We start from the raw sequence: 13,571 nt of genomic DNA on the forward strand, positions 1-13,571 counted from the left end.
ATTTTCCCAATCTACTTCAAACCCCAGGCCCAGTCCTCTCCGCTCTTACCCACATACTTAATTGAAGCCAGGAGAGCACTCTCGGTTGAGTGTGTTGTGGGGTTTGTGGCTTGGGAGCCAAAAACAGTCTGGCAGCTGCAGGGACAGCAAATTACCCAGGCGGGAGGGACACGTTTTCCAAGGGTTCTTTGCCAGGCTGATGTGAAAACTATGCCGTCATCGATCGCAGATTTGGTGCATGTCCCTTTAAGAAATAGCGGTACAGGGAGCTGGGGTGCACAGGAGAGGGGTATGCATAGGCTGTGGTCAAAAGCATCCTATCAAAGGGTCCAAGGGAAAAGTCCCACTTCGAATGCACTCTTTGAGGTCTGCCTGCGTGAGCGGAGACTTCCTCTCCTGAGCGACTGGCAGTTTTCTCCCTTCCGCTGACCATTCTCTGCTTTTTCCTTGGAATGCTCCCCTCCCCCTTCCGCCAGGCCCCGGGTCCTTCGCGGAGAAGGAAATGCTTGCTGGATGCTCTGCCAGGGCAAAGCGGCCTTTGGAAAGAGGCCTGGATGCAACATGCTGCGTTCTTTAGGAACGTTTCCTGGTATTTCGCCCCTCTGAAGACATGCAGCAGAACGCCGCTGGTGGGCGCAGAGCGCGGGTGGAGGCCTGGCTTGCCCACACTTCTGCTCTCCTCACCACCCCGCCTGACTTCTGAGCAATTAATCCAGGGCCGAATGCCCCCTGGACGCAGTCAGCTGGGAAAGGAACCAGGGGCCATGGCCCAGAAAAGCCCTTCTTAACAAGCAAGAGAGGTTGCTCTGGAGGTAGCCCCAGCCTGAGCATGGCTTAGCTGGGAGCACGGCCTTTGCAGGATGGGATAAATTAGAATTTGAGGGTGGGCGCTGGGCTAGATTGGACCAGGCTGGGTTCCTGGGTATTTACATGTGCTTGGGTTTCAGAGGTCTGCGCTCACCAGGGGAAGGACTGCCTGGCAGGTTCTGTGAGTCCTTGCCTCGAGCAGTTTGCTTTGGAGAGTCCTGCTAACATATAAACAATGCACCACCGCAGTGTGAACAAGGCTCCTGCTTGCACTTCAGAGGCAAACATCTGTAGGCTCCTTGTAGGCAACTGTCTGAAAAGGTGCTGCAGACACAGGCACGTACAGCTCTGCCAGTTCCCCTCCGTCCTCACATGCAGCACCTCCTGCTGGCCCACGCTGGCCTCCTCCCCTCCAGGCTGCTTACACACCTGAACCCTGCAACTTCCCTGGAACTCCACCACTCACACCCTTGTGAGCACACCTCACTCCACATGGCCAGGAGCTCCTGCTATTCTGGCCCTAGGCCTTTCCACTGCTTTGTCCGCCTACACCCCTCATTCCCAACCTACAGTACCCCCCAGGCTGGCAGTGAACTATGCAACATTACTGAAGGCTTATTGTGCAATTTCTCCCCCTCTGGAAGTTCAGCTGCTTCCCTAGATCACCTGCGCCTTGCACCTGACCAATGAATGAACAGCCAGGACTACAAAACCCTCCGACAAAGTCAGTGGGGATTGGGCTCAGATTTTGGGAGCCCTGGTTTTAGGTTTTGAATTGGTAAAGCCACTTGGTTTTGCAAACCCTCTGTTGTATGGCTTGGGAAGCCTGGCATATGTTCCAAGCACGTTCACGTTTTAAATACGTGACAAGCATGTGCTCCAGGCCAAGCAGACTGTGCTGGTGGCTAGGGACAAGCCCTTCATCCCAAAGCTCAGCTGGCAAGGACGGTTGACTTGCCTGGGGTCCAGCATCTCTGTTCTCACCCCTTCCAGTCCCACTCTTCCTCCCTTCCTATTCTCAGTCTTGGCGCTGAGCAGCCTATGAACCCAATAAATTCAAGTCAAAATTTCCAAGCCTTCCATGTTCAAGTGTCTTTGAAATCAGGCCAAAGGAGCTTGCCCATCCCTAATAAAACACTTAACTCCTGTTTTGTCTGAGGGACCCAGGACCTTCTATACACAAACTCAACAAATAACCCTGTGAAACAGGCAGGGATAATTGTCCCCATTATACAGAAGGGAAACTGAGGCTCTTTCTGGAAAAGAGGTGCCCAAGATCACAGAGAGCCCAGAGTAAGTGAGGCTCATTTGCCTCAATGAAGGGCTCAGGTGGGTCAGAGAAGATTCAGCTAGCCCAGCTGGCAGCTGCCCCGCCAATAGGCAACACACTGATGTGAACACACCACTCCAGCCAGTGGTGGACTGGCTCCAAGGGTCTGACGCCCATCTTTGAACCCTCAGTTGGCCAGTCCTTGCTCATTCAGGCCTTAGCTACCCTAGGAAAAATTACTGCCCATGTTCCAGCAATGGCCCAGCTGCGCTAGTGCTGGCAATGGGAAGCCATCGGTAGGGTCCTGGTGCTTTACCATCATGTCACAAAAGGGCACATCAGTGGATAAAATACCTGTGCCCTGGTTTCGCACTAGTGCCACTGCACTGTCACTAGAGCATGAGCCCGGGGGCAGCTCGGGTGTTTGCTTGTGGCTCACACTGAGGGCTACGATCAGTGGGGGTGCTGTGACTTGAAGAACCTACAGTCAATTCACCAGTGCCGAGGCTTCCGCATCCAGGGTGAGACACGTCCTCTCTAACATGCAACACTTCCAGCCAGGACTCTGCCCGGGGCAGCAGCTGGCGGCCCAGAGAACGGGCACACAGGTGGCATCCCAGGAAATAGCAGCCCTCAGTGCTAAAGGGCTGGAAGCAGGGGACCAGCTCCCTTCAGCTAGGCCTCTTCCCCCCCTGCTGCTACGTCTGCAGCTCGGGGAGTCAAGTGCCAAGCCAGTGCCCACCCCAAGGGGCTAGAGAGGGGCGCTGAATGGATTCAGAGTCCCACATGGGTAGAGAAGGCCACTCCCGTCTTTTGTAGGGAGAAACTGGAGGGGAGGACGACCTTGTTCAAATGTCGTCAGCCCACGTGCGAGGTACATTGCAATTCAGCTGCTGGAACTGGAGATGTGGCGAAGGAAACTGGGGGTCCCCCCCACCTCCTTGCCAGATGGAACCAGGGCCCCTTCCTTTAGCACCCCCACCGGCACTGAGTCTCCGCCCATGTGCCTGGCCTGTGGTGGTGAGAGAAGCATGTGGACTCAAGCTTCGCCCTTGAGCAGCACTGCTCTGATACCCTGCCATTGCAGAACCCAACGGCTCCCACAGGCGCATGCAGGAGAACGCATCTGACTCCCACCTCTGTGCTTCGTCCTGAGAGCTTCCGTTCTGCCCTGCTCTCCCAAGACCCCAAGGAGATGCTCAGGTGGAGAACTGGCCCCATTCCCGTAGGAACACAGGCCCGGAAGTGTCCCCAGAGCTGAGCGAATCCAGGCCCCAGAGATTGCTATCTGCCAGACTTTCATGCCAAGTCAGTCTACTCTGTCTTAAAGTGGTGGGGTTGAAATGCATCAGTTCATCGGGTTGTTAGCATGAGTGCATGTGGGGAACACAACATATGGGGCGAATGGCCACCCCACACATTAACTTCTCTAGCCCTACAGCGGGTAAACCACAGGCAGGAGCAAAAGGGTAGTACAGGACCATTCAGGCCTTCGTCCCTCAGCCGAGACTGCTGGCTGACAAAGGGGTCACTCCGGTTCAGCTGTTTGCGCAACGTCAACTGTGTTTGTGGACGGAGATGGTGTTTTTCGTCTGAACATGCGTATCTCTGCGGAGCAGGGGACAATGGGCCAGTCAGCTTTCTAGTCTGTTCTCTGAAAGCCAAAAGGGGGCGTTTCTCTCTGCCTGAGTTACATTTTCATCACGACCATCCCAGATCGGCGATAAACTGGAATGGAGTCAAAATTCAGCGCTAATTTGCCCAAGAGAGCCAGCCTGGTCCAGGGGAATCCATTCCTAGCTCTGCCACAGATCTGCCATGTGGCCTTGCACAGCTCACTTTACCTGTTTCCTCTCCCACACTTGTCTATTTCTATTTCAAGCTCTTTGCAACAGAGCTTGTCTCTTAGCAGCGGTCTGTCCAGCAGCTGACACAACGGCTATGTCTACACGTGAACCCTACATCGAAGTAGCCTATTTCGATGTGGCAGCATCGAAATAGGCTATTTCGATAAATAACGTCTACACGTCCTCCAGGGCTGGCAACGTCGATGTTCAACATCGACGTTGCGCAGCACCACATCGAAATAGGCCCTGTGAGGGAACGTCTACACGCCAAAGTAGCACACATTGAAATAAGGGTGCCAGGCACAGCTGCAGACAGGGTCCCAGGGTGGACTCAACAGCAAGTCGCTCCCTTAAAGGGACCCTCCCAGACACACTTGCACTAAACAGCGCAAGATACACAGAGCCGACAACTAGTTGCAGACCCTGTGCATGCAGCATGGGTCCCCAGCTGCAGCAGCAGCAGCCAGAAGCCCTGGCCTACGGGCTGCTGCACACGGTGACCATAGAGCCCCGCAAGGGCTGGAGGGAGAGCGTCTCTCAACCCCTCAGCTGATGGCCGCCATGGAGGACCCCGCTATTTCGATGTTGCGGGATGCGGATCGTCTACACATCCCCTACTTCGACGTTCAACTTCAAAGTAGGGCGCTATTCCCATCCCCTCATGGGGTTAGCGACTTCGACGTCTCACCGCCTAACGTCATTTTCAACTTCGAAATAGCGCCCAACACGTGTAGCCGTGACGGGCGCTATTTCGACGTTGGCGCTGCTACTTCGAAGTAGCCGGCACGTGTAGACACGGCTACCAGGGTCCTGTTCTGATCAGTGTCTCTGGACACTGCTGTAATACCAAAAATAATCAATATATTGCCCCATGGCATTGATCCCTGAGGTGCACAATCTGTTTACTAGTACAAGGGGCCGTTAGACTGGGCATTGTGGCCACTGCTGGCTAGTAAACGTCACCGTCCTCTTAAAAGCTTCCAAGCTACTGGGGCCAGTCTACACTTGGCAATTTACTGGACTCACTCAAAATAATTAGTGTTGTAAGTGTCCAAGTTAGGACGAGCTCTGCCTCCCATCCAGCTGCATTCCTGCCCCCACGTCCCCGGCCACAGCCCCTGGTTATCCTTTCAACGGACAGGGCCCACCTGGGGCATCCAGCTGCTTTGACAAGGGTGCCCAGCAGCAGGCAGCGACTTGGGGTGCACTCACTGTTCCCCACAGAGAGTTAGCGGCAGAAGAGACCTAAGAGCCGGGCTCCAGCCATGTGCATCCCTTGGCTCATTGAGAGTAACTCCACGGAATACCATCCGGGCCCAGGAAACACACACGCTTTCCAGGTTGCAACTGCCATAACTAACTGCCCCCCTGTGCCCAAGCACAGCTGTTTCACTGGGATAGAGGAGCCGGAGCTGGCCTGTAAGTGGGGAAGAGCTGGAGTTTGGGGAGGAACCCTCCTTCCTGTGCTGTGCAGGGGGCAGGCGCTCCAAGGAACCAGATGTTTCTGTAATGCACATCTGGGAACAATCACTCTGGGAGAAAGAACAACACAGTCGCCCTCTTTCATTCGGTTAAACCCCACCTTCCACAAGGCTTTCCCCCTCCCCCAGCTTTTACACAGCCCTCCAGTGGCCAGAGAACAAAAGGAATGAAAGAGGCTTCAGGTTTTTTTGGCCACTGACCAAAGGTAAAACTCAACTGAACTATACTTAATTCTCCCCACCCTGTGCCCACTTTTTGTGGTGGGATGTGTGTGACACAAATAGGCCTTTGAACAGTTAGATTCCAAGGAAAAAAAGTTAGATTCCAAGAAAAAAAAAAGTTTGAGCGACCTTCAAATGTTCGGGTATTTTTAGATTTCTTTAGTGGCTACACATCTGTAATGTACAATGGGCTAGTCCTAGACTTTAAAAATGCTCCCCCCCAACCCAAAAAAAAAAAAAAACAAAACCCACCCCCTGCTTTCCAATAGCCCCCTGAGCTGCCCAGGAAAACTGCTTTTTGTTTAAAGCCCAGAAACCTGCTTTGCAGAGCTGAGCTTCACCTTAGCCTGGAGAAACACACACACAACAATCAACACATTTGCAAGCAGGAATAAGGGCAGTGGAGGGGATCTCCCGTCTTCCCCCATTCAACACGCTAAAATCATCCCTCCAAGCATAACCCAAAGATGTCACATCTCCAGCCGGGCAGGGGTTAGTGCCCCAGACCAAAGGAGACCTGCAAGAACTTCTCCATATCCCAACCTGCCCTCCGGCCCCTTCTCATTTGCTTACCCAGGTGGGAATGTAGGGACCGGTTTGTTCCCTTCCAAATGCCTTGATCTCTTCTGGCTGGTCTAAAAGCTCCAAGATGGGACAAGTAGCTCCTACCTCCAAGATGATTGCACCACTGGGTCCTAATGCTCTACGCTGTGCAGTCTCCGGCCTGCTGCTTTTAAAGGGGAAATAGAAGTGGGAGTTACGGCCCCTGGCTGAATTGCAGGATCGGTTTTTAAACTACTTAAATCTGAGTGTAGCTAAGAGGCCCAGGAAAGCAGAGAGGGGCTGCGTGTTCTGTTTGTACAGCGCCGAGCACAATGGGGTCCCTGAGCAGCTCCGGGCTGGTCAGATCATAGCCGTACTAACAGCAGAGGCTCAAGGGACCAGTAAGGGAAGGCAGAGCACTATCTTACTGGGTCAGTGGGGTCAGTAGAGCCCAGGACCATGGCAGCCAGGAGTCATTCCCCTGCAGTAGCTTGTTGCGGGGTAACACCCTGGGGGTTTGAACCCAGGGCCCAGCAGCCCCTAGCAAAAGCCCCATTATAAGGGACACCAAGGACCTGATCCAAAGTGCCCCTCGGATCCATTGAGACACATCTACACTGTACTGCAAACACTGCCTTTGCGCCAAACTCCCCTTCCATCCACACTGACCTCAGTCCAGCTTGGACTCAGGTCCCCAGCCCTTGCTGCGGGTGGGTGGGTCAGAGCCCAGTCCCGCTGAGGTTCAGGGGCACGCCCTGACCTTTTACAGCGAGGATGCAGCCTAAGCCGCAGAGCCGAGTCGGATGGTCTGGTTAGCAAACTAGGGTGGGCTTAAGAAGGCCGAGAGACCTGGCTCCAGCTGCTGTAAGCCCATGCTCAGGCCTAGACGCAGTGAGCCCACAGAGCTGGGCTGGCACTACAGCATCAGCTAGCCCCAGAGACGGTCACCCGAATACACCCTTACTGACGATTAGTATTGGGGTAGCACCTAGAAGCCCTCACCATGGACCAGGCCCCATAGTGCTTGATTCAGGACAAACCAAACTGTACCCTGGACAAACACCCAACTCTGGACCAAGAGCAGGGGAGCAAAGTCAGGTATCAAAACCGAGCGTCTAGCAGTGAGAGCAAAGAGGCCCTGGATGGAATGGAATTCCGCTTTCCACATGATCTTCAGCACCCAGAGGCATATCTTCCGGTCCTGTGTCTTAGGTCCCACTGGCAAAGCAGCAGACGGGAGCCTGCGCTGCTACCACTTCTGCTGCACCATTTTGTGGTTAAACAGAGGATGGCAGGCCTCAGAGGAGCAGCACTGAAATCAGCAGGAAAACAATCATCCCCAGATCTGCGAGATTCTCTGCATTATAGCAATGCAAAACTGGGACCTATCCCCATTTTAAAGATGGGAGAACTGAGGTACAGAAAAGAGGATCAGCTACTTGTGGACCCACTGTAAGTCAGCGCAAAACTGGGAATGGAACCTGCACTGCTCCCCTGAAAAAAGGATACACAAACTTAAAGTAATCCCCCTGCAAAAGCAGAAATATTATTGGCCTGGGAGGTAGTTGGGTTTTTGGTTGGTTGGTTGGTTGGTTTGTTTTTTGACAAATTCTTTTTTGGTTAAAAAACATGCCAATTTTTTTCAACCCCAATTTGTTTGCAAAACAAAACTGGGTTTAATACATTTCCTGCCCTGAAAAATGGCAAGGAAAAAAGTTTTTAAAAATTGTCAAGATGTTCTCCATGTGGAAAAAAATCCAGTCTTCTCGTTTGAAATAACCCTCCACTTAGAAATTTAAGCCACATCAATGAAAAAAATGGCTAAAGAAAAAAAGTCAAAATTCAAATATCTTAAGTGATCTGAAATAGGAAAAAAAATGTATTTCCAGTTTGCAAATGCCTGAGATTTTTGACTTTGGATCCTGATTTGACACGGGGGAAAAATTGAACGCCAAAGTTTTCACTGTACAGGAAAACCATTTTCTGCCCAGCTCCAAGCAGAATATATCTATTTAGCCCATACAGCCCCTTGACAGAGGCTGTATTAGTGTTAGACTGAAACTACACTGGTTGCACACACAGGATGTGCATAGTAGAGGATCTGTTTCTATTGCTTCATCTTCCAGGCTTTGCGTGGGCAGGAAACACAAAGATTTTGATTTTGGAAAGTCTTTTTTTTCTTTAATTTTGGCATCCGCCCTCATAGAGCATTTACTTGGAAGTACCGTGGTTGCACAGATGGTATCAGCGAGAGGGCTTTGGTTTCTTCAACCAGGCGGTGCTGTTCCAGACACAAGGATTTCTAGGAACTTAGGAAGAGATGGACTCCACCTAATGAAGAGAGGGAAGATCACAGGAAGGCTTGCAAATCTAGTAAGGAGGGCTTTCAACTAGGTTCATCCGGGACCAATGACCTAAATGGGGTCGGCAACCAACAGAACAAGAAGAGACATTTTTTTCCCAATTCGGTTAAAAAAAACTCAGTAATTCAAGAGCCACAATGCATGTGGCTACATGATGGGCCTTAATAAATAATGTCAAACGCGACATTTTGTAATCCCTATTTTAAGAACAGCGCACACAATGATTTGTGATGCAATACATGTTTACTGCAGGACGTTCACTAATTTTTTACATATTCTATTGCCTCACATTTTACATGTATATTTGTAACACCGTCTTGTTGACTTTCACTCCCCAAGCTTTTGTCTCTCTGGGGAACACTACGGGGTGTTATCCAGTGTTCTGAGATCACATATCATTTGCTATTTAGATATGAATCAGTCACTGGTGTCTTGGCTTCTGAGGATAGAACAAGAAGCAATGGGCTTAAACTGCAGCAAGGGAGGTTTAGCTTGGACATTAGGAAAAAGTTCTGAACTGTCTGGATGGTCAAACATGGGAATAAATTGCCTAGGGCGGTTGTGGAATCTCCATCTCTGGAGATATTTAAGAACAGGTGAGATCAATGTTTATCAGGCATGGTCTAGACAGTACTTGGTGCTACCATGAGGGCTGGGGGCTGGACTTGATGACCTCTCGAGGTCCCTTCCAGTCCTGGCCTTCTATGATTCTATGATTGCTGGGCTTTAAGAGGTTCACTGTGTGTCAAAAATAATCAGGAGGCCTTTTTTTTTTTTTTGATTTGCAATTATAACATTGTGAGCCACAAAGATGTTGTTAAAGAGTCACATGCAGCTCTGGAGCCACAGGTGGCAGACCCCTGAACTAAAATCTGAGGTAAGTGGGGAAGTGAGATGCCAGGAAGAAACACAAGGAGGAAGGTGCCACAAAGCAGGCCCCCAAGTTGTACAGAGAACGTAGCGCAATCGGCTAGTTATCTAAGGTGTCTGTGCATGAATGCAAGAAGCCTGGAAAACAAGCAGGAAAAATTCGAAGTCCTGACACAGGCAGAGAACTACGGGTTGATTGGAATAATGGAGACTTGGTGGGATGAGACACATGATTGGAGCCCTGGCAGGGAAGGGTGTAAACTGTTCAGGAAGGACGGGCAGGGAGAAAAGGAAGAGGAGCACTGCTGTAGGTAAAAGAGCACCATGATGGCTCAGAGCTCCAGTATATAGAGGGAGAAAAGCCTGTTGAGAGTCTTTGGTTTAAGCATAGAGGTGGAAGCAACAGAGGGGATGTTGTGGTCGGTGTCTGCTATAGACCACCAGGTCGGGGGATGACGTAAATAACCAGCTAACCAAGAGAAGCTCCCACATCCCAGGCCTTGGTTCTCATCGGGGACTTTACCTCACCCCGACGTCTGTCGGGAGACCAATAGAGCAGTATTGGCTGGGGGCTGGGAGACACTGGGGGGAGGAGGCTGGCGGGAGGATGAGAGGTATTGGAGGGAAAGGAGGTGTTTGAGGGGGTAGGAGGGGAGCTCAGACGAGCTCCTCTTCCTTTACCCACTTGCTCTGCAGAGCCCGACAACCGCGTGGCAGCGGCACCTGCACCTCTGGCCCCGAGGCACCTTGAGGCTCCGCCCCTCTGGCGACAGCCAATGGGAAGAAGACAGATCCCTGAGTCCCTGACCAATTAGAGCCTGAGGAGGAAGCTTTCTCCCAGCTGTGGATTTGGATGGGGGTCTGCAGCGACCCAGAGGGAACCCCCTTGCGGTGTAGTGAGTGGGGGGGGTGTGGTGACTCAGACACAGGGATGCAGCAGGAAGGAGGGAGCCAAGACACTCAGGATATGGGGGCATTTTGCACACTGCTGCTGTGATGAGTTGGTGAGTCTCAGCCTTGTGGGCAGGTGTTCCTGCTGTGGTCCATCTCCCACCCTGGTCTAGCTGGTGCCCTCCCTTTACCTCACCCCCTAAGGGAATTTGTTCCCCCCTTAACCACTTTGGAGCCCACATGCCTGGTCCCATGTAGCCAGTGGCGATAATTCTATAGCAGGGACCATGCTAATAAAATAACCCCATGCATATGACTCAGCTGGTACTTCTGAGAACTTCATTCTGGTGACAGAGCCCCTGATTTTCAGGCTCTGCTGAGGGAAATCCTCCCCAAACAGGCTTTCTGGTGCTGCATCACAAAACCCTCCCCAGCCTCACCAGCAGGAGCAGTGGTCCCATGGAATCTTCTGAGTTGGAGGGAAGTCCAAGCATACCTCTCTTTGTTCCAGGGCTGGTGGAGGGAGAAATCCTGGGCTCCCTCCTCCAGGCACTCAGCAGAGAAGTTGCTGAAAAGCGAGGCCTTGAGCTGCACCAGGAGCTGGTGAGTTTGTGGCACAGCCAGAAGGAAGAAGCTCAGTGAGGCATAGAACTGAGGAGCAGAAATTAAAACTTTGCCACACATCAACCTGTGGGCAAAGCTGAAGTACTCAATGCTTTTTTGCTTCTGTCTTCACGGACAAGGTCAACTCCCTGACTACGGCACTAGGCAATGCAGTATGGGAAGGAGGGGGCAGCCCTCAGTGGGGAAAGAAGAGGTTAAGGGGTATTAAAAAAGCTAGACATGCACAAACCCATGGGTCCAGCTTTAATGTATCCAAGGGCATAGGCAGATGTCATTGCAGAGCATTTGGCTATTAACTTTGGAAACTTGTGGAGATCGGGAGAGGTCCAGGATAATTGGAAAAAGGCCAATGTAGTGCCCATCTTTAAAAAAAGGAAAGAAAGACAATTCAGGGAACTATAGACTAGTCCACCTTACCTCAGTCCCCAGAAAAATCATGGAGGGGATCCTCAAGAAATCCATTTTGAAGCACGTGGAAGAGGAGAAAGTGATCAAGAGTAGTCATAATGGATTCACCAAGGGCAAGTCGTGCCTGACCAGTCTGATTAGCTTCTGTGATGAGGTAACTTGTTCTGTGGACATGGGGAAGTCAATGGTGGTGATATATCTTGACTTTAGCAAAGCTTTTGATACAGTCTCCCACAATATTCTTGCCCAAAAGTTAAGGACATATGGCTTGGCTACATGGACTGTAAGGTAGATAGAAAGCTGGCGAGGTGGTCAGGCCCAATAGGTAGTGGTGAATGGCTCAATGTCTGGTTTGCGGTTGGTTTCAAGTGGAATGCCTCAAGGATCCGTTCTGGGGCTGGTATTCAACATTGTTATCAATGACCTTGGAGAGGATCTGGATTGTACCCTTAGCAAATTTGCGGACGACACTAAGCCAGGGGGACAGGTAGATAAATCGGAGGGTAGGGATAAGGTCCAGAGTGACCAGGAAAAACTGGAGGATTGGGCCAAAATTAATCTGACGAAGTTCAACACTGACCTATTGCCCACAGAGGGCTATGATTGAGGACAGACACTGCCTGGTTTATCTGCAGGACTAACAATAATAATGGCAACCGTTTTATGTTCTTAAAATTGGACAGACCGGAGGAGAGCAGCATTTAAGCAGAAACATGCGTGGACACCCAGGAGGAGGAGATGTACTGAAAAAAGACTCTCAACTGCTACAGAGCACTAAAACACACAGCCAGCCCCAAACACTACTGAACAGCCAAAGCCAGCTTCAGGCCAGTCACCCAGACATTTAAATCATAGACTCCTAGGGCTGAAAGGGACCTTAGGAGGTCATCTAGTCCAGCCCCCTGCTTCAAGCAGGATCAACCCCCACTAAGTCATCCCAACCAGGACCTTGTCAAGCCGGGAATTAAAAACTTCTAGGGATGGCAATATTCCCATGGCAGACACGGAGCATGACAATACTTGGAAACCCCATAAGATCGGTGCATAAAGCATCTAATTGCTCAGGGACAGCGTGTGCCTCTTTCCTCAGGACCCGGGAAGTGGGACAGAATGACTACAGCATGAGAAACACCCTAGGAGACTGTGCAAAGTAGTTTAAAATCCAGTTCTTGGCTTTGAATTCTTCACAACAGAGTTCAGAATCCGTGTGTCATGATCACACTGCCCGAGTCAGGTGCCCTGATTAACCAGATAGTGGGTGCCATTTCTCTTGGCTGGTCCATGCCCACTTTAATTGAAATTAATCCAGGCCAGCATAGCCTAATCAGTCACAAAGATCTTGGGGTGAGGTCCCAAGCCAGGGTCAGCAGCAGATGAGTCTCATTTACCTGTGGCTCAGTGACAAAAAGCAGCAGCTATTTCTTTCTGAGCGCTCCTCCCAGGATTTTCAGAATCTCCCTCTAGAGAAGATTTGCTTTCAATTGTTTGCATGTCTGGCCTGATTTTCAAAGGAGGTGTGGGTGCTCCACCGGCCTGTGACTAAGGCTACCTCTACACTGACTATGGAAGATTGACTGCTTAGTTTCGCCCTTTTGGGGTGCTGTTTCACACGTACGAAACGGCATGTTCTGGGGTCAACGTTGCCCCTGGAGCTCCTTGCAAGCAGCGAGGATTAAGGAAGGTTGACAGGAGGAGTGCTCCCGTCGTCCTTCTGCTGTGAAGAAAACCGTGTAAATTGACAGCTGCAAAGTTGATTTTTTTGGTATACAATTGGTGTAGCAAAAAATAACCCAGCAGCCGTCAACCCTCTGGGTAAGTGTAGATGTAGTCTAAGAAAATAATTCATTGACAAGCAGCCGCTGGCCTTATAGCACACTACAATGACATCATCTAGTGGCCATAGGCGGTAAAGCACTCAGGCACTTGGGAAGCAGTACAGGTTGAACCTCTCTAGTCTGGCACCCTCTGGAACCGAACCAGAGACTTTGCCAAACCACAGGAGCACAATATTGTCTAGCCTGGGGGGCAGCAGCCCCAGCACGCGTGTCAAGAGCAGCACATGAGCTGATTTTCATCTGCACAGGAGGCAGGAGCTCAGCCCAGCCCCTTCTCTCCCATGCAGCCGGGAGCTCGCTCAAAGCCAGGCTGCCTATGGCTTCACAAAAGCCCAGCTAATGCTGCCAACCACCACCTACACAGTAAAGCTCTGCACCTTCATTTATGTATTAATGAAGCTGTTGTAAGT

At 51.1% G+C, this 13,571-nt stretch overlaps 1 protein-coding gene across 2 annotated transcripts in view; it reads right to left on the minus strand.

The window, feature by feature from the left end:
- MFAP2 (microfibril associated protein 2) overlaps positions 1-6,240 on the minus strand; it is a 32,992-nt gene extending 26,752 nt beyond the window's left edge. For both annotated transcript variants that reach the window (XM_074976008.1, XM_074976007.1), the window contains exon 1: positions 6,201-6,240. The gene's annotated coding sequence lies outside the window, so the exon portion shown is untranslated. The remainder of the gene's footprint in view (positions 1-6,200) is intronic.
- Between the last annotated feature and the right edge of the window lie 7,331 nt (positions 6,241-13,571).

Source organism: Carettochelys insculpta, chromosome 23 (assembly GCF_033958435.1).
Source record: "Carettochelys insculpta isolate YL-2023 chromosome 23, ASM3395843v1, whole genome shotgun sequence".
NCBI classification, from domain to species: domain Eukaryota; kingdom Metazoa; phylum Chordata; order Testudines; family Carettochelyidae; genus Carettochelys; species Carettochelys insculpta.